This window comes from Cervus elaphus, chromosome 17 (assembly GCF_910594005.1).
Source record: "Cervus elaphus chromosome 17, mCerEla1.1, whole genome shotgun sequence".
In the NCBI taxonomy this organism is placed as follows: Eukaryota; Metazoa; Chordata; class Mammalia; order Artiodactyla; family Cervidae; genus Cervus; species Cervus elaphus.
The window spans coordinates 61140295-61162783 of record NC_057831.1 but is presented as its reverse complement, the minus strand read 5'-3'; the positions used below and the strand labels follow the sequence as shown (position 1 = coordinate 61162783).

At 38.8% G+C, this 22489-nt stretch overlaps 1 long non-coding RNA gene across 1 annotated transcript; it reads right to left on the bottom strand.

Moving 5' to 3' along the window:
• Positions 1 to 6165: 6165 nt before the first annotated feature.
• Positions 6166 to 20867, bottom strand: LOC122673455. Its single transcript, XR_006334684.1, has 3 exons — positions 20766 to 20867; positions 8384 to 8389; positions 6166 to 6227 (listed from the first exon to the last, which is right to left on the bottom strand). It is a non-coding gene; the product is annotated as an uncharacterized LOC122673455 (long non-coding RNA).
• Positions 20868 to 22489: the final 1622 nt, after the last annotated feature.

The window sequence follows — 22489 nt, the reverse complement described above, 5'->3', positions numbered from 1 at the left end:
AGGGGAAACAGAGAGCTCTTGGCAATCTTGACTTGCATAGGAGGTAAAATTATACGAGTTCAGCACGACCAAGGAGAACAACCCGAGTAAACACACAAGGCTTTCAACCACAACTTATGAAAGATACTCCAGAAATAAAAGCAAACTGAACAGATCAGGCATCAACAATTTAAAACCCTGTCTTAAATCATTTACTTCTAGATTGGTATAAGATTGTCTGGCCTTACTTGATAGACTTTTCTAAAGAAAATTCTTTCTGGGGGAAAGATTGCACAATGATTTCCTATACAATAACCCCAAATCACTAAGGCATGCCTGGAGACAGGATCAAAAAGAAAGATTCAAAAAGACAACTAAGAAAAACACCCTATAATCCAAGTATGAGAATTTTCAGACATGAACACCAAAATCATTCCAATGTATAGTTCAAGAAAACAGTGACCATATTGCAAATTTCACCAGAGTAGTAGAATCTATATATAGGCTCAAATGGAAATTCTAGAAATAAAAATTGCAATGGTTAACATAAATATTTAATAAATGAGTTTAATTATTGATTAAATAGAGCAGAAGAGAAGATTATGGAATTGAAAGATAGGACCATAGAAAATATCTGGAAAGAAGCATGAACGTAGAAGTTGGAGGAAAAAAAACAACAAAAAAACGGAAAAAAAGTGTAATAGCTGCAGGCAACTTAATTAAAGATCTAATATATTTCCAATTACATTTACTACATCAATACATAGACAATATGTGCAGTTGTGAATAAGAGAATCACCACAATACAACAGACCAACAAAACTGAGGCTGCTTCTTACTGTGGACAAGAATAAATGCCTTGAGATAAAGCATGACATCTCCTTTATGTTGCTAATTATGTAATAACCCACTGCGGCACAGAGGGAGGAGGAAAATTGATATCTAACCTATGAGAGTAATTAGCTTTTATGAGTGAGAATAAGGATTTATAGCAGCTCTTAACAGCTGCCTGAAGCTACTGGGAAAGAGTTATTAGAATATCTGCTATATTGGAGACTTACCAGGGACACTTAGAAACTCGAATCTGCGCATGTGTATCAGTATGTGAAAGGTGCTGGTTTTCCCTTATCTCTTCATTCTATGTAAGCGTACCTGTTTATTTAGAATTGGTACACTTAAGAAAAGGAGGAGAAAAAAAAATCTCATAATGAGAGGTTTTGGGGATTTTTAAAAAATAATACATGAGTATCTTCAAATGTATCTTATGTTGAAAGGTTTTGTAATCTTTGAATTTCCTCATAGAATGCATTATTTCACGAAGAATCCGATCACTGATACATGATTTCTCCTACACTGTTGTTATCAGTTACTTGAAGAGTCTCATCAAATTTCTCCAGTGTCAGTACTTTTTCACCAATAAATACCTCTTTTCAGAAACACCTTTACATATGGCTCTTCTCATCTTATTTGGAAGTCTAATCATAAAGCATAAATTATTCACTTTGTTTCTGTCTGAGTTTTGGCCTCATTCCCTTTGACTTCTCGAGATTGGTGGTGGTGTTTACTTGCCAATTCATGTCTGACTCTTTGCGACCCCATGGACCATAGCTTAATTCCTCTGTCCATAGGATGGATTTCCCAGGCAAGAATACTGGAGTGGGTTGCCATTTACTTCTCCAGGGGATCTTCCTGACCCAGGGATACAACCCACATGTCCTGCTTGGCAGGCAGATTCTTTACCACTGAGCCATCAGGTAAGCCCCGTCAAGATTAGTAGGTGCAAATAATTAACAGTATTTGCTTGACGGTGTTGAAGAAAAGCAGCCCTGCTCTCATGCACTCTTGTAATTCACAGATACGCATCCTTAGCCAAACTGGGTTCCCCGGTCCTTGGTAATCTACCTTTTGCTGAGTCCTAGGTTTGAAATGTCTTTTCCATAGGACTTCCTTGGCAGCAGCTGTGTGCAGGTAGAAGCCGCCCATGTACGTAGAAAAGCTATCAGTCCTCACCCATGAGAAGTATGAGCTCCAGTGTAAGAGAAAGCTCTTAAAGAATCCATATGAAACATTCACCTAAGACCGTGCTGTGCTTATAAACTAGACCCGTAGTTCCGCACTTTCTGAATTGGGCTTGCCACTTCATGGTCACACTCTGATACAGTAGGATGAAATGAGCAACAGCAATAAGCAAATCTAAAATAGAAAAACAAAAGCATTTAATGCAAGGCCACCCTTGGAGTCTTGATCCATGCTTAGTATTAGATTTTAGAAATAATATTAAAAGATTTTGGAAGACTAGAGAAGATAAAAAGAATTGAATGCTTAGTATTTTGTGTGCCTCCTTTCAGTATTGCATCTAAGGAAAAATATAAAGAAAAATGCATCTCCCCTTCAAAATACAGAATTGGATAGACACATAGGGCAATCAGGTAACCTCAATAGAGTTAGACTGTCGCAGTAGGTCTCAGCATATTATGCTGTGGACACATATTAGGGACACTTTGGGAATTCAGGAATATCACAAAGACATTGAATTGTATAGGATGGACTGCAAATAAATACATGAAGAGGGGTTACTGACCTTCCATGCCAAGGTACAGCTTAAGAAAAGCCTAGAAGCAAGGGTCCTCACCATTTTCATGCAGAGTGAATAGTTGGTCAAGCACAAGATTTGTCAAGAGAAGATGCCGGCTGTAGAAGCAGAACAGATTCAGAACGTCTATCTTAGTGTCCTAATTAATATGGATTTTACCTCACAGGGAGAATATGGGACTGTCAGGCTTATATTTGCATTTGAGGAAGAAAGTTAGGTTGACAATGTGTAAAAAATATGCCCATGTTCACACGCACAGAGACACACAGACACACAGTGTTACAAAATTAGGCTAAGGTGATTAAGAAGTGACAGAATCTGGATTAAAACTAAAGCATCTCCCCCTCACCCCTTAAATTTTATTTTGAAACATGTCGCCAATTCTGAAAATGCTTTTAACTATTTCAACCAGTCTCACCAGAAATCCATTAAGCGGTTATCTCTACTGTAGGTAAAGTATTATCTTCTTTTGTCCAAGAAGCCACTAGGATTGTGGAGAATGACTTTGTCTAAGGCCAAAAAGAAACAGAATAAGGTCTAAAGCCTCAGGATTCTCAGTCAGAGTTGTTTTATATTTGCACTAAATCTTATTACTGCAAAGAATATTATCCACATACGTATATATATAGACAAATACAAATATGTCATCTGACCCTAAAAGAAAATCACCTAGACTTTCCCCTCTATTATAACATTTCTTCAATAATTCTATTTCCCAATATTTGTTAAACGATTAAGAACTCTTCAATCATTGTATGTTTTATTCTCTCCCTCACTTTGTGCATGCATATATGTATATTCTCATAACCATTTGGAAATCAACTACACAATGATGGTCAGAATAAACTACCAATGTTTTTTATAACTGTAATTCTTCAAGTCCTTGTCCCATAAAATAAATGAAAGTTCATTAGCAAGTATTACCATATGTTGAGGAGCTTATTAAATTGGTGCTTCTAAGCATCTAGTAAAATTTTAGAAGAAAACTTTTTTTTTGCCAAAATCACCTTCTCTGAAATTTGAAAACTGCTTTTCAGTACTCATGACAGCAGAGCCCGCCCTTTAAATACTCTGCCCTCTGATTTTCATCAGTCATGTAAATTTATGCTCTCTCTGATAATTTCAAGATGATTTTAAAACTTTATTTCTATTGGACAAATACATTTAAAATATCATTTACACAAATATCCTTTGCAGGTTGCTTTCATGTACCTGGACTGTGGCTCTATCTCATGGCTACATGGCAGTGTTATGACACAATCTGTCTGAAGGAAAATTTAATATATCTCATTTGCGCATTGTGAACACTTTGGATGCTCTTTTCCTTCTAAGCTTTATCCTTTGGAAATATAGTTTCCACACAGTTTCCCTAGCACAGAAAGCTTAGCATTAACTGACAAGAGGATGACAGACTGCCACTTAGAGCACCAATTTTGATTTTTGCCGAGAAGAGACAGCATGCAGAGGAAAGAGCCCAGTATTAAAAGGGGACTGTCTGACCCAAAATGGGACACACGGTTCAATTCAGTTCAGTTGCTCAGTCGTATCCGACTCTTTGCGACCCCACGGTCTGCAGCACGCCAGGCCTCCCTGCCCATCACCAACTCCCAGAGTTTACTCAAACTCATGTCCATTGAGTCAGCGATGCCATCCAGCCATCTCATCCTCTGTCGTCCCCTTCTCCTCCTGCCCTCAATCTTTCCCAGCATCAGGGTCTTTTCCAATGAGTCAACTCTTCGCATGAGGTGGCCAAAGTATTGGAGTTTCAGCTTCAGCATCAGTCCTTCCAATGAACACCCAGGACTGATCTCCTTTAGGATGGACTGGTTGGATGCCCTTGCAGTCCAAGGGACTCTCAAGAGTCTTCTCCAACACATAGTATCGTATCTTAGGAAAAAACCTCACATGCCCATGATGATGAGATCTCTAGGGGCACAATTTCATCCCAGGAAGAATAACAGAATGCCATTTTAGACCCTCAGTTCCTAGTCCCCATGAAATATTCACAGCACTTTACAGAACAATGTGGTAATATGGAAATAAATAATTTATAATTAAGAAATGAAAAATATGTTAGAAATCACAGCAGTCCTAATGTGTAAACATTATCTCCTTAGCTCACATAAAAACACATAGATATTTTCATGCAGAGAACTGTCATTTAAAACCCCCAAATAGCAGTTATGGATTGGCTTATTATTTGGCTAACCATACCTTCATCTTAGATATTGATGTCAAGAAGGAGAGCTCTCCGTTTTCCAAATTTTGCTTTCAATAATAAAAAGTGATTTTTCTCTGCATGCACCGGTTTAAATGTCACCTGAGACAGCTTCTCAGAGTGGCCCATGGCATGTAATGAGCCATGAGACAACTGCCAGATGGTTTACGAGTGCATTCATTACAAGACACCATCACAGTTTATTAAAAAAGAAGAGAGAGAAAAAAAGTAAAACTAAGTCAAGTGCAAAGCAAAAGATGAGATATAATGAAATAGGACACCAGAAAATATTCATCTAGGCTAATTGTCACTTCTCCATACATTGATTTGGAACTCAAATGCCCAGTAGTTAATTAGGGAGTTAAAGGACATGGCCAATATTCCTTCTGATTATGTATTTAAGTGGTGGTCTTTAATGTTTTAAGATATGATGATTTTCAGCCAATCATAAATTAATCTTCCACATGAATGAATATATGCCTTTATTTTTAAAGGTATTGTGCATGGCATAAAATTATAGCAGTTGTGAGGGTGCTCAGAGAAAATATAAAACAGAATTTTTTGTTTTCCTCTCCAAGCCTGCTCTTTGAGAGACCTGTTTGTTCATGCCTGTGAAGTCACTTTAGTCACGACCAACTCTGCGACACCATGAACTGTAGCCCACCATGCTCCTCTGCCCATGTGGATTCTCCAGGCAAGACTACTAGAGTGGGTTGCATGTCCTCTTCTAAGGAAGCTTCCCAACCCAGGGATCAAACCCATGTGTCTTACATCTCCTGCATTGGCAGGTGGATTCTTTACCAGTAGGGCTACCTGGGAAGTCCTTTCAGGAACCCATTCTTACTTAATTCAAGAGTTTCAGATCCTTAGCAGCTGTAATACTGTTGAGTTTCTCCAGCAGTAGAAAGCTGACCTTAGACACTGGACTCTTCTCTAATAAACAGGAAAGGGGTTTCTCAGTCTTATATAGTCTTCTCATCACACACAAACTTTTTATTTATTGAATTGATTTTAAAGATTTTTTTTTAATGTGGACCATTTTTAAAGTCTTATTGAATTTGTTACAATATTGCTTTTGTTTTATGCTTTTTTTTTTGACACTAAGCCATGTGGGCTCTTATCTCCCTGATCAAGGATGGACCCCACATCCTCTCCTGTCCTCAATCTTTCCTAGCATCAGGGTCTCTTTTAATGAGCTGACGCTTCACTTCAGGTGGCCAAAGTATTGGAGTTTCAGCTTCAGCATTAGTCCTTCCAATGAATATTCAGAGTTGATTTCTGTTAAGATTGAATGGTTTGATCTCCCTGTTGTCCAAGCGACTCTCAAGAGTCTTCTCCAGCACCACAGTTTGAAAGCACATATTCTTTGGTGCTCAGCCTTCTTTACCATCCAACTCTCACATCCGTACATGACTATTGGAAAAACCATAGCTTTGACTAGAAAGAACTTTGTCGGCAAAGTGATGTCTCTGCTTTTTAATACGAAGTCTATGTTTGTCATAGCTTTTATTCAAAGGAGCAAGTGTCTTTTAATGTCATGGCTGTAGTCACTGCCAATAATAATTTAGGAAACCAAGAAAATAAAATCTGTCAATGTTTCCATTTTTTCACCATGTATTTGCCATGAAATTTTGGAACAGGATGCCGTGATCTCAGTTTTTTGAACGTTGAGTTTTAAGCACCTTTTTCACTCTCCTCTTTCACCTTCATTAAGAGGCTCTTTAATTCTTCTTTCTGCCGATAGGGTGGTATTATCTGCCTATCTGAGGTAATTGATATTTCTCTCTGCAATCTTGATTCCAGCTTGTGATTCATCCAGTCCAACATTTCGCATAATACATACTGCATAAAAGTTAAATAAGCACAGTGACAAATTACACCATTGGCATACTCCTTTTCCAATTTTCAACTAGTCCATTGTTCCATGTCTGGTACTAACTGTTGCTTCTTGATCTGCATACAACTTTGTCAGGAGACAGGTAAGGTGTTCTGATAGTCCCATCTCTTAAAGAATTTTCCACGGTTTGTTGTGACCCACAAGATCAAAGGTTTTAGTGTAGTCAATGAAGCAGAAGTAGATGTTTTTCTGGAACTCCCTTCTTTTTCTATGGTACAATGGATGTGGACTATTTGATTTCTGGTTCCTCTGCCTTTTGTAAATGCAGCTTGTATCATCTGGAAGTTCTCAGTTCACATACTGTTGAAGCCTTACTTGAAGGATTTTGAGCATTACCTTGCTAGCATGTGAAATGAGAATAATTGTATGGTAATTTGAACATTCTTTGGCGTTGCTCTTTTTGGGGATTGGAGTGAAAATTGATCTTTTCCAGTCCTGTGGCCACTGCTGAGTCTTCCAAAATTCCTGGCATATTGACTGCAGTACTTTAACAAGATCATCTTTTAGGATTTGAAATAGCTCGGCTGGAATTCCACCACCTCAACTCACTTTGTTTGTAGTAATGCTTCCTAAGGCCCACTGGACTTCACACTCCGGGATGTCTGGTTCCAGATGAGTGACCACACCACTATGGTTATCCGGGTCCTTAAGACCTATATTGTATGGTTCTTCTGGGTATCCTTGCCAGCTCTTCTTAATCTCTTCTGCTTCTGCTATGTCCTTGCTGTTCTTACCCTTTATTGTGCCCATCTTTGAACAAAACATTCCTTTTGTATCTCAGTTTTCTTGAAGAGATCTGTGGTCTTACCCAATTCTATCGTTTTCCTCTATTTCTTTGCATTGTTCACTCAAGAAGGCTTTCTTATCTCTCTTTGCTATTCTCTGGAACTCTGTGTTTAGTTGAGTTTATCTTTCCCTTTCTCCTTTGCCTTTTGTTTCTCTTCATTTCTTTGCCATTTGTAAGACCTCCTTCAACAACCATGTTGCCTTGTTGCATTTCTTTTTCTTGTGGGCAGTTTTGGTCACCGCCTCCTATACAATGTAGAAACTCTGTCCATAGTTCTTCAGGCATTCTATCAGATCTAATGCCTTGAATTTATTTGCCACTTCCACTGTATAATCATAAGGGATTTGATATAGGTGAATGGTCTAGTGCTTTTTTCTACTTTCTTTAATTTATGTCTGAATTTATAACAAGGAGCTCATGAATTAAGCCATAGTCAACTCTAGGTTTTGTTTTTACTGACTGTATAGAGTTTCTTCATCTTGGACTATGAAGAGTGTAATTAATCCAATTTTAGTATTGACCATCTGGTGTTTTTAGAGAATACTGTCATGGTCCAGGCAGGGCATGGATCACAGTATGGCATGGAGAATTGAGAACTGGTCAGATTCTGTATACATCCGGAAGGAAAAGACAGGAAAAAAAAAAAAATACTGATGGATTGAATAATAGAAGTGGAAAATGGAAAGACGTTTAAGATGAATCTAAGATGTTTCACTTGAAAAGGAAAACTTAAGGTACTAGGAAGGGAAGCCTGGAGGCACATAATCATACAGGAATGTTCAGAGACATTAAAATAGATATGACCCCAGATGGCCTCTGCCTGGAGTGGCTTGGAGTGGGGCTTGGGCTGGGTCACGGTGGTGAAAGCACTAGATACTAGCCACTAGACCAATGGTCAGTGACAAGAACCCTGGCCTTTTGGCTTTGCAGAAAATAATTTCCACAAAGATGGAAAGTAGTGAAGCAAGTAAAGTATTAAGAGGAAAAGGAGTACAGAATCTGTGGATAGACACACAGACAGACTCAGGCAGAGAGAGAGAGTTGCTGAGTTGCACCCTTGGGGTAATTTGTATTACTTTTATGGGGTATCTCTTCTGTATTTCCTTTGGTCAATCATTTTGATTCACCTGGTTCACACTCCATATTTGGTATATCTCAGAGTCTTCCCATGAATACACCTGCATGTTTTAGCCAAGATGGATTTTAGTGGAAAGGTGTATGGGTAGAATATCTCTTGACACCACTCCCCTCTGGCCTTCAAGGAGCCTTTCTGCACATGTGTGGTCAGGGAGGTCTTCTGATTTCGGTAACAAGGAATATGTGATCTGGACAAGGTCCAGCCTCCTGCCTTAATTGTCCTGCTATTCTTGTCTTGGATTTTCAGTCAATAGAGAATGAATCTGCAATTGCTTTACCCTGAGGGATAAGGGGCATTCACCTACCTCATGCCTCAGAATTGGAAAAAGAATGTCTATCCAATTTTAATTTTTTACTGACCAAGGTGAGAAAAGAAAGAAAAATGATTTTTCCCTAAAAAGAGGGAATATTTGCCTGAGACAGAGCTATGAGTGACAGGGTTAGACAAGAAGCATGGCGGTTCCAAAAGGAATTGTTGCTGTTCAGTTGCTCAGTCATGTCTGACTCTTCGTGACCCCATGAACTGCAGCACACCAGGCTTCCCTGTCCTGCACTATCTCCTGGAGTTTGCTCAAAAATATGTCCATTGCACTGATGATGCCATCCAACTATCCCATCTTCTGTCACCTCCTTCTCCTCCTGCCCTTGTTCTTTCCCAGCATCAGGGTCTTTTCCACAATAAGTAAATTTGAGTCAGTTCTAGAAAAGAGGGGACTTGGATCTCAATTCCTGTGTTATGACCTGGAGGGATTCTAAGTTTCTTAGATAAGCCATGAGCCCACCATGGTTCTCATTAGAGAAGCAATGGAGGTTTTGTTGTTGTTGTTGTTGTTGTTTTTAAGGAGAAACATACAGAGTGACTTACTTCAGCAGCACTCAGCAAGATAAGATAGAATACAATTTTCAAATACTGAAAACTTGCCCCCTACTGAAATATAGTTTACCAACTGGTGGCTCAGATGGTAAAAGAATCTGCCTGCAATATGGGAGATCCAGGTTCAATCCTTGGGTAGGGAAGATCCACTGGAGCAGGGAATATATACTCACTCCAGTATTCTTCAGGAGATTTCCAGGAGAAATATCAATAACCTCAGATATGCAGATGACACCACACTTATGGCAGAAAGTGAAGAACCACTAAAGAGCCTCTTGAGGAAAGTGAAAGAGGAGAGTGAAAAAGTTGGATTAAAACTCAACGTTCAAGAAACTATGATCATGGCATCCAGTCCCATCACTTCATGGCAAATAGATGGGGAAACAATGGAAACTGATGGACTTTATTTTGGGGGGCTCCAAAGTCACTGCAGATGGTGACTGCAGCCATTAAATTAAAAGGTGCTTGGTTCTTGGAAAAAAAGCTATGACCAACCTAGACAGCATATTAAAAAGGGGAGACATTACTTTGCTGATAAAGGTCTGTCTAGTCAAAGCTATGGTTTTTCCAGTAGTCATGTATGGATGTGAGAGTTGGACTATAAAGAAAGCTGACCATCAGAGAACTGATGCCTTTGAACTGTGGTGTTGGAGAAGACTCTTGAGAGTCCCTTGACTGCAAGGAGATCCAACCAGTCCATCCTAAAGGAAATAAGTCCTGAATATTCATCAGAAGGACTGATGTTAAAGCTGAAACTCTAATAATTTGGCTACCTGATGCGAAGAACTGACTCATTTGAAAAGACCATGATGTTGGGAAAGATTGAAGGCAGGAGAAGTGGACGACAAAGGATGAGACGTTGGATAGCATCACTGACTCGATGGACATGAATTTGAGTAAGCTCTGGGAGTTGGTGATGAACAGGGAAGGCTGGCATGGTGTAGTCCATGGGGTCGCTAAGAGTCAGACATGACTGAGTGACTGAAGTGAACCGAACCTGTATTCCTGCCCGGAGAATTCCATGGACAGAGGAGCCTGGAGGGTTATAGTCCATGGGATCACAAAGAGTTGGACATGACTGAGTGACTAATACACACACTCATACACACACACTCACACACATACACACACACACACCAAATAACTGTAATACCTAACAAGACCTTGTGGGGCTCTTGGGAACAAAAAAAGCCTTTCCGTGTTCCCCATTTCTTGATTACAGAAAAATTTCTTGATTACATTCAGCCTCCTAGACCTTCCCTAATTTGCAAGGAATGGGTTCAAACAGTTGTTAATTTGGGGAGGGAGGGGATGCAGAGATGAGGGAGAAACAGTTAAGAAAACAATAGTGCAACCTTGGAGCAAAAGTCATGGTTTCCCATTAAGGCATACACAACAATATGTTTGAGATGTTTTGCAGATACTGAAACTTCCACCAAGTGGGAGAAATTAACAGGTATGCTGCCAACAAGCACATAAATCCTACACTGGTTGGAACCAGGTTGATGATGCTTTTACTTACCTCACCACCAACCAATCAGAAAAATATCCACGAACTGATAACTCCTCCTTTGAACCATTACTTTAAAACTTCTCACTATCTAATCCAGGTTGGGACACAGTTTTGAGGACATTAGGCTGATTTGCCCTCTTTGCCTGGCAAAGCAATAAAGCCATTGTTTTCTACTTCACCCAAAACTCTGTCTCCAAAAGTTAATTCATTGTAATGGTACAGAGACTAGATTCAGCTTCAATCATGACTAATTTAATTCTGCTCTTGAGCAAAGCAAAAAACCAAGAATAAATTAAACTATAGAAAGCAAAGAAATTAATATTTCCATGAGTGTGGTCTGAAAATGAGCATATGTTTCAATGACCAACATTTATTGAGTGCTTCCCTGGGCTAGGTTCTCAACTATATTTATTACAAGAATTTTGATATTTGATTCTGTCAAATCAATGAAACAAGTAGTTTGTCCCCCCCCCCTCCCTTTTTTTAAAAATGAGGAAACTGAAACAAAGGCAGGTCAGGCAAATTTTTCAAAGTCACACATCTGGTAAGGGGTGGACTTAGTTTCTGAACACCAGAAGTCAATGGCATTTGTTATCACATTTTACAACTTCCAGTTATAGAACTGTGAAGTAAGAATCGAGTTTAACCAACATTTATAGATGAGGAAACTGAATACCACAGAGAATGAGTAACTTGCTCATTCATAGTTCTTGGCTCCAGGAGTTGAAGTAGTGACTGAACAAATGCAAAGAACGAGATTTTTAAATCTTAGCTTTACTGACCTTAGGTATTTAGAGCCACTGTCCTTCTCAGGATGTGTTCTGACTTCTTGGCTACCTTTCACAGGGTTCAGAAAAGTATTTTGGGGAAAAGGCAGAAAAGAGCAAAATCCTCAATACTATCATTTCTATGCTACATTTTGTCAACTCCAAATTGGAACTTACCAAGAGCAAAGGCCAAAGATTGAACAAAAAAGCATTTGCATTGTTCCGTCTCTAGGGAGACTGAACCCCATGCTGCTATAGCTGTTGACCTGCAACAGCCCCTGAAGGAGTTCAGGGTGGAGTGAGGTTCTCTGTGCTCCCAGGAATCTGGTGAGACAGGTCTTTAGATAGTTGGATGTTTTTAGGAACAGATTTTATGATCTCAATCCTTGCATCTCCTCAAATCTAGAGAAGCACTAAATCCCTTCATGATGACATCAGATCCACATGATTAACAAAAAACCTTTTGTACACTGGTTGCTTAATGACATTGAACTCTCCCTTCACCTAAACCTTATATATTCCCCCACTACCTCTTTGGAGCAGTCTTTCAGCGCTGTCTGAGATGCTGCCTCCAGGCTGCAGTCCTCATTTTGCCCTAAATAAAACTCGCAGCTCTCAAGTTGTGCATCTTTTTTAGTCGACAGTTTAATGAATTTGTAACTGGGAAGGGTTAATTTTGACTCCATATTGGAGTCTTCTTCTGTGACTTTAACTCTTATTCTGCTGCTTTTGTTATTATAGTCACACATGATGGCCTGTCTCAGGGAGCTCTGCTTACACACTGCCCGCCACCCCCAGCAACAGACCCTTGAGCTAGGGTGCCTTTGTTTGGCTCACAGAGAGGTAACCTGACCCTGCCCACCTGTGAAGGACTCACATTCTTGAGTCCTTTGTGTAGGAATGGTGCACCTCATTTGCTGCTTACTAGCATGGCTCAGAAATTCGTACGTGGGGATGCTAGAATTGCAAATCCCTGGGGCATCTTTGTTTATTGATATGACAGGTGATATTCCATTTCATACCACCTGTGAAATGACTGAGAAAGTGAAACGAAAACATCCCCCTGTCTGGGGCTTGACAGTCTAGTAGAAATGTGGAAATTTTAAATGGTCTTTCTACTTTGTTTCGTCAACTCCCCCCATCTCTGATCCATAAAAGAATCTGGTTCCCAGGCCCTGACAAGATGTTATTTTGAGACATTAGTCTGCCATCTTATTGGTCAGCCTGCTCTCTGAATAAAGTCATATTCTTTGCTCAACACCATCTTGGATTTATTGGTCTATCGTGCAGTGAGTAGAATGAGCCTGAACTAGTTAACAGACTTAAATCAGTACAGTACCTGAATATGTTACCTGTAAATGTTGTTGATATTGCTACTGTTAATTATAAAAATTGGCCTCACTCTATATTTAAGATTGATATACATTTTCTTTCTTTCTTGCCTTTTTTCTTTCTCTCTCTCTCTTCCTCTCTCTCTTTTTCTTTTCTTCTCAGAAAACTCACTGAAATTTGGTATTTTAAAAAGCATGAAAATTGAGACAAGTTTATTCCTAGAAGAGTATACAAATATATTGCTAATCACCTGGTTCAACTTGTGTTACAGGAGACAGCATGGGCTTGGTAAACAAAATAATACTTGATATCTAACTGGTTTCCATTTCCTCTGTAGACTTCTGAGTCTTGACAATGTCTATTTCCTTCATTTGCCCCGTTTCTAGAAATAAAATTTAGGAAATATTTCAGCTTTATTTACTATGCCAAAACCTTTGACTGTGTGGACCACAATAAACTGTGGAAAATTCTGAAGGAGATGGGAATTCCAGACCACCTGACCTGCCTCTTGAGAAACCCATATGCAGGTCAGGAAGCAACAGTTAGAACTGGACATGGAACAGCAGACTGGTTCCAAATAGGAAAAGGAGTATGTCAAGGCTGTATATTGTCACCCTGCTTATTTAACTTCTATGCAGAGTACATCATGAGAAACTCTGGGCAGGAAGAAGCACAAGCTGGAATCAAGATTGCCGGGGGAAATATCAATAACCTCAGATATGCAGATGACACCACCCTTATGGCAGAAAATGAAGAAGAACTAAACAGCCTTTTGATGAAAGTAAAAGAGGAGAAAAAAAAAAAAAGAGGAGAGTGAAAAAGTTGGCTTAAAGCTCAACAATCAGAAATCTAAGATCATGTCATCTGGTCCCATCACTCCATGGGAAATAGATGGGGAAACAGCAGAAACAGTGGCTGACTATATTTTGGGGGGCTCCAAAATCACTGTATATGGTTATTGCAGCATGAAATTAAAAGATGCTTATTCCTTGGAAAGAAAGTTATGACCAACCTAGATAGCAATTAAAAAGCAGACATTACTTTGTCAACAAAGGTCCATCTAGTCAAGGCTATGGTTTTTCCAGAAGTCTTGTTTGGATGTGAGAGTTGGACTATAAAGAAAGCTAAGTGCCAAAGAATTGATGCTTTTGAACTGTGGTACTGGAGAAGACTCTTGAGAGTCCCTTGGACTGCAAGGAGATCCAATCGGTCCATCCTAAAGGAGATCAGTCCTGGGTGTTCATTGGAAGGACTGATGTTGAAGCACTGAAACTCCAATACTTGGGGCACCTGATGCAAAGAACTGACTCACCGGAAAAGACCCTGATGCTGGGAAAGACTGAGGGCAGGAGGAGAAGGAGAGGACAGAGAATGAGATGGTTGGATGGCATCACCAACTCGATGGACATGAGTTTGGGTAAATTCCAGGAGCTGGTGATGGACAGGGAGGCCTGGTGTGCTGCGGTTCATGGAGTCACAAAGAGTTGGACATGACTGAGTGACTGAACTGAACTGATTTCTTTTTAGAGTTTCTCAACAGAACATGTAAGAATATGTGATGACAGGTTATTTTATTGTGTTTGAAAATGATCATAGAAACTCCCACTATTGTGTCCCATTTGTACAAAGTTTAATAATTATAGGGAGAATATAAATTAGAAATCATTAGCTCTTTCTGTATGATGCCAGACCATTAGCTTGGTCAATCATATTATGAACAGTTGTGCAGTCTAGTGACTCAGTTTGGCTCTGGAGACAGGCCAGGGGACACAAACAGAACTTGAATGCTTAGATGATTGAATTATAGTAGTTGCACTTTTGGAAAAAAAAAAAAAGAACAGACTATGGCATCTGGAAATGAAAGAAACCCAGCATGCTTTTATAGAAAACACAGCATTCAATGTGATTTAGGAGATTATTTCTTGGAAATTGACTCAATATATTTTTGCTCCCAAACTGGAACAGCTCATCATTTTTTAATGACATGTAATGGCTTACTGTGTCAGTAAACTTGGCCTTCTCTTTGATATCTTCTTTTCTTTCCCTTTGTATCCAGCTGCTCCCCAAGTGCTGCCACGATTGTGTCTTTCATAGTTCAGGATTTCTCCTACCTCTGCAAACATTTAACCCAGGCGCTGTTTGTCTTATCCCATCTCTTTAGAATGTGCAACAAATATAGTTGGAGAATATTCAACTTTTCTCTTGTTCAAATATTTATGTTGACTTCTATAATTTAAATTTGTCCATTCAATCTTTCAAGTGCTTGTTAAGTATCAACTGTGTATGAACATAGTATGGAGTCCTAAGGAAACAAACATGAGGACAGTTTTTTCCAGCCTATATAAAAGCTTTCAAACTCTTGTTTGCTTTGGAAAGTCTTTTATCAACTAACCTTTAATATGCGTGATCATGTCCAGAACAGCTCACATTCAGTCACTGATGAAAGCCTTTGAAGTTGGATGTAGATGTTATCTCTAAAATATAATCCTGGTTTTTGTTTCATTTTATATTTGTCTTCAATTAATGCAGAGACAACTCTAAGTCAACAGATAACAAGTGTATAGTAAACTTCTATATAGAATTAAAAGTTACATCATTTAAAAGTAAAGACCATGCAAATATCCTAGACTTAATTCTCTGGGGAGTCATCTTGATTCATTTATTTTCTATTCAACCATACATGTCAGGTTGGAAGTAGATGCCCCCCTCTCTGCCCGAGGTAAAACAATTGGAGATGCATTCCCTATGGACTGAAACTCCAAGACAAGAATAACAGGACAATTAAGGGAGGAGGCTGGGCCCTGCCCAGACCACATATTTCTTGTTCCCAAAGTCAGGAGACCTCCCTGAACACACATTCACAGAAAGCCTCCTTGGAGGCCAAAGGGGAGATATATCAAGGGGTGCCCATTTCCTTTTCGGTAAAATCCATGTTGGCTAAGAGATGCATGTGTACCCATGGGAAGATCCTGATATATACCAAACATGGACTGTGAACCAGGCTACTCAAAATGCAAGAAATACCCCACAAAAGTAATTCAAAGTGCCCTGAGGGTGCTACTCAGAGACTCTCTCCTGTGTCTGCCTAATGTGTCTATTCACACGTACTGTTCTTATTTTCCTCTTAATAAATACTTTATTTGCTACACTACTTTGTCTTTGTGGAAATTCTTTTCTGCAAAGATGAAGGGCCAGTTCCCTTGTCACTGACCACTGGTCTAGTGGCTAGGATCTGGTACTTTCACCACTGTGACCTAGCCCAATCTCTGTCTGGGAACCCAAGCCTCACTCCGAGCCGTTGCAGGCCAAGGCCACCCGAGATCATATAGAGGGGAATTCATCATCATCATCTGATGATGATGAATCAATTGATGATGATGAATTGGTGATGGTGATGATGAATTGGTGATGATGAACTGGTGATAAATTGGTGATGATGAATTGGTGATGACCCTTTTGCTTCATTTCCGGCATTCTCTCATCAGTCTAAGAGTCTATCATCGGGTTAGTGTTTCTAAGTTCTTCTTGCTAAAATCGTCTGCCAAGAGATCTCTTTCTCTGCTTGTTACAGATGTATTAACAATTTAATACAGTCAGAGTCACCTCATTCTTGAGGTTGACTTGTAAACAAAAGGAGACTTCAGCTTTTTCCCCCCCTAGGTTTCCTGAATCAATATTGCATTACGTTAATTTATTTTGATGTTTTTCAATAATTTATGAGTATCTTTCATGATCTTTTTTTTTAATTTGTAAAAATAGATATTTCTTGGGAAATCAGGGCAGCAACCCCAGTGCCTAAACCAACGGAACCTCTAGATTTATAGTGTAGCCTAGGGAAGAATGAAATGTAGATTATATTAGAAGTACACAATGGTTTGTCAAAAAATAGAACTATGCATTTTGACTACCAGCACCACATTTGTTTTACAGTTTGTATATCATAGAATTTTTATGCATCTAAGTAGAATACAATTTTCAATATCTCAGTTTTTCCATTTTCTTTCCACCATTTTCATAAACATTTATCTGAAGTAAATGCTGGAAATAATTATAACTATAATAAATATGAAAAATAGTTGACTGAGTCATTTATTGATCAAAAGTAAACACTAGAAATAATTTAACTATCATAAACATGAAAAATAATTGATTGAGTCACTTATTGATCTCTAATGAGTTTCTGTGACTGTTGAGGCAAATAAAACATAGAACTCTTACTCAAGAGTTTATAGTTCAGTTGGAGAAATATACATGGAAAAAGAAAACATAAAATGGAAGGTTATCATGTGGGTCTATACAAAAAGTTCTGCGATATAAGAGCTTCTATTCAGGTGTGCAAAGAGAGGATAAAAGTGATGGTTACAATAGCTAGTGCAAATGGATATAATTATGCAGTTAGGGGAGAGACATAAGAAAGCAAATATGATTCCTTAATTCCCCAAAAAACAGCCTCCATCAATGTGCTGTCTTACTGGCTTACCATTTTCTATTTTTCTAGACAGTCAATATTCTTCATAGAATGGAATATTTTCATTTTTGTTGCTTGCTCATTACTAAATTCATAACAATATTCAATCAGGCTCCCACCTCCAATATTTCTCTGATGCTATCATATAAGAATATTACCAATAACCATCTTCTTGGCAAGTCAAACAACATCCTATTATCACTCATCTTCGTTGTCTTTTATATCACAACACTGTCATTTCTGTTTGTATCTGGAATCTCATGATCTTTAGATTTAGTCATATTGTACTCTTCTTCAGTTACAGATCTTCTTCCATCTTCATCAAACTTCTATGTTGCCCAAGTTTCTCAATTAATTGCCATCTCATTTCACATGTTTAAAACATGTGAAATGTTTAACACATTGCCTTCATAAGTAAATAAGTAAGTGTTAGTTGCTCAGTCATGCCCAGCTCTTTGTGACCCCATGGACTGCAGCCCACCAGGCTCCTTTGTCCATGAGATTGATACTGGAGTGGGTCGCCATTTCCTTCTCCAGGGAATCTTCCCAACCCAGGGATCAAACCTGGGTCTCCTGCACTGCAGGCAGATTCTTTACTGACTGAGAAGATGACCCTAAACAGTTGTGACATCTTTCCTTAGTCTAAGTCAGAATGGTGGCTTATTAGAAAGTTCCAATCTCTGTGAATAACGCTATGGTCTCAAAGTTTCTGTTCACTGTCAGTTCACATGTTGGAAATCTAATGCCCAATGTGATAGTGTTAGAAGGTGGAAGCTTTGGCTGGCATTGTGGAGGAAGAAACTCTCATCCATCCTTCTAGGCTCTTCTGGGTGGTCTAAGAATTAAGCTGACATGAGATAAATTAACAGGAGAAAATCAAACCAAAGCTTAATAATATGCTTACAGGGGAGAGACCTAGGAGAACCAAGTAACTCACCAAAATGGCCAAAACTCTTACCATCTTCTGCTAAAGACAAAAGGAATTTGAGGGTAGTGATTTGGGACTTTAGAGGTGAGGAAGGCAACTGACATAGAGATATAAAAGCAAGTGTTTGGTTGAAAAAGAAAAAAATGTTCGCTGGGCCAGGCAAAGACAATGGGCCACAGGATAGACTCTGACTTTTAGGCTCTGCCTAGAATTCCCTCTCACCACACTTATCTAGTATTCTTTATAGATCTGTCTGGTAACAGCTCTATTCTGGGAACAGACCTTCTATTTAAATTCTTGAGATAACTAAAGGGAAAGTCCCTCCCCATGAGCCCTGCGCCCAAGTTTCTGGGTCTGGATTGCTTTCAGCTGGAAATAATTGGCATGCTGAAAAGACATTTGGGGTAGCAAATTTTGCTCCCCAACAGTGGTTGTTAAGCTGCATTCTCATGAATGGGATTAGTGCTCTTATAAAAGAGATCTCACAAAACTCTGTAGTTCTTTCTTCCACATGAGGGTACAAGAAGAAGTCTATGATCTTGAGGAGAATTCTCACGTGACAATGCTAGCATTCTGATCTCAGACTTCCAGACTCTATGGCTGTGAGAAATACGTTTCTGTCACTTATAAACACTCAGTCTGCGGTTTTCTATTGCAACCAGACAGACTTACAAAACTTACTTCCAAGACTTGCAGTCAATATTTAGTTTAATTTTTCTTAATAATAGAGATTTCCTCAAAATGCCAATAAATACCCCATAATATCACCCTTCTTTATTTTCACCCTTGTTACTCTCTTCTTCTATATTATATTATAGAATATATAGTATATTGGTATACGATATTACCAAAAATAAAATCTTACTACACCATGAAGCCATCTGTGAGATAGTCAAAATAGTAGCACTAGCAATGCTATTAAAAGTTTTTTCTGATTTCTAAATTTATTGCTTTTTACCTTATACCCGAGGTATTTCTGTCCCTCTCATCTGTTTTTTACTATGAGTGGCAGAAAAGTGTGATGTTTCTAAAACTAAATTGGTTTGCATTGAAACCCATGTTTCAATGTTTTATTTCCAGTTAAAAGATGTTAGACAAAGATGTTAATTTTTACCCTTCTTGACCTACCTTCGGGTTCTCAAATTCAGTTTAACACAAATCACTTGGGTATTTAAAAAAAAAAAAAACTGATCATAGTTCAACAGGAGGGTAGTGGGCAATGCATAACTTTTGAAAGAATGATACAGCTGTTGAGGATAAGACATAAACTGGTTAGAACCAAGTAGCTCCCCAATGGTGGGAGAGTTGACTTCCAGTAGATCTCGAGTCTCATTTATGCTCATTGTGATTTACTAGTAGGCTAAAGGACACTGCCGGGTGCCATGACAGTTCCTAGGCCGACCGTAAAATGGGAAAAAGTGGGTGGTGGCTCAACTTCTAGAAATCCTTGTCCCTTCCTTAAAATAGCTGGAATAATCTTCACACTTGTTAGCCTATGAAAATACCCAGCCCATAAAAACTAGCCACCCTATATTTGGGGGATTCTGTATCATTCTTACCCTAAGAAAGAGAAATAATTTGGAAGCATATTTGGTAGACTCCCGAATGCTCTGCATATACTAGAGCTTTATAGAAACAGATTTTAAATGACTGTTGAAAATCATCAACATTTTCAGTAAATGTAAACACTCTTTTTGTCTCTGAGTTGAAAATATTTTCAAAGAATTGAGAGTTTATGTATATAACAGATAGTTCAGTTTGGCCTACAAAGTTCAGTGTATTTCAGGATAATTTGTCATGAATAGCAAAGTAATGTGACTGAGCTGTGATTGAGTATAACACATAAAGAAAGCATGCCTGTAAAACTTTTCAAAATAATAGCTAATTGTTCCACCTGTAATATCACACAACAGTTGAAAGTGTTTTGATAAAACTGTCTGATAACTCACTTAACAATGGCTTTTTGCAACTTTGAATCATATTTCAGTAAACCAAACCAAGTATCTGAACCAGCTCAGTTATTCTACAGCCTTCAGTAAACAGATTAAATAAGCCAACTCACATTAGATAAAGTAAACCTAGACACAGGAAGCCAAATAGCTGGACCATCTTGCTGCTGCCTTCATATCAAGAAATAACAATGAAAGATTACTTTATGTTTATATATTTCTTTTAATTGTGTTAGAAACTCTGATGTAGCACATATATACAATTGCATTTTCAGACGGTGGATTTTTGACAAAGGTTAGAAAAACCATAAGCTTGACTGGACAGACATTTGTTGGCAAAGTAATGTCTCTGCTTTTTAATATGCTGTCTAGGTTGGTCACAGCTTTTCTTCCAAGGAGTAAGTGTCTTTTAATTTCATGGCTGCAATCACCATCTGCAGTGATTTTGGAGCCTCCCAAAATAAAGTCAGACACTGTTTCCACTGTTTCCCCATCTATTTCCCACGAAGTGATGGGACCAGGTGCCATGATCTTAGTTTCCTGGATGTTGAGCTTTAAGCCAACTTTTTCACTCTCCTCTTTCACTTTCATCAAGAAGCTTTTTAGTTCTTCTCCACTTTCTGCCATAAGGGTGGTGTCTTCTGCATATCTGAGGTTATTAATATTTCTCCCGTAGTGTATGGATGTGAGAGGTGGACTGTGAAGAAAGCTGAGCACAGAAGAATTGATGCTTTTGAACTGTGGTGCTGGAGAATACTCTTGAGAGTCCCTTGGACTGCAAGGAGATCCAACCAGTCCATCCTGAAGGAGATCAGTCCTGGGTGTTCATTGGAAGGACTGATATTGAAGATGAAACTCCAATACTGTGGCCACCTGATGCGAAGAGCTAACTCATTGGAAAAGACCCTGACACTGGGAGGGATTGAGGGCAGGAGGAGAAGGGGACAACAGAGGATGAGATGGCTGGATGGTATCACCTGCTCGATAGACGTGAGTTTAGGTAAAATCCGGGAGTTGGTGATGCACAGGGAGGCCTGGAGTGCTGCAGTCCATGGGGTCACAAAGAGTCAGACACAACTGAGTGACTGAACTGAACTGAAAACTGGTTAATATCAAAATAATCATATATCAAAGATAATGTGTAGCAGAATGATAGAACCAATGAAAAATTCTAAAATTTTATAAGTTCTCTTGTTTTTTGTGTGTTATATTCAGTTTGAAACTTATAACCATCCTGTGAGGTAAACTAGAGGTGAGTTATAGATGGGGAGTTTAGTCTTAGAGAAGTCATCTACCTAACATCACCCAGAGCTTGGTGGTAGATCTACCTTTAAAATCCATGGATTTTTATTCCAAATCCAGTGTTCTAATCTCTAAATCTCACTGACTTCTCAACATAATAATAAAGATAATTTCAAAGGAAATACTATTGCTATCATTTACTTGCTAAGCTGTGTCCAACTGTTTTGCAACCCCATGGATGGTACCCCATGGATGGTACCCCATGGATGGTACCCCATCAGGCTCCTCTGTCCACTGGATTTCCCAGGCAAGAATACTGGAGTGCATTACCATTTCCTTCTCCAAGGATCTTCCCACTCCAGGGATGGAACTCAAGTCTTCTGCATTGGCAAGCAGACAGATTATTTACCACTTGAGCTACCTAGGAAGCCCAAGAAAAAATTACCTTACTTTATTCAAGAGTTTTAGCTAGAAGAAGGTGTTGGATTCAACAGCTGAGGAAGTAAAATGAAGCAATCGTTGATGGGCAAAAAGAGAAGTATTGGAAATAGTAACAATGAACAGAAAATGGTGGAACAGTAATGATGAAGAGATCTTCAGAAGAGAGTTGAGTGCAACATGTGAAAGCATTATACTAAAACTGCAAGGCCAATGATTTTTATTCTTGTGTAGGAAATAACTCTACTCTCTTCCAGATTGTAGCTGCAACTCATGGCCAGTCATTTGAACCAAATTTGAGCTTGTGATCCTTCTACTGAAAGTGTAATCTTGGTGTCCACAAAGGAGGCAGTGTGGGCAAAGTATG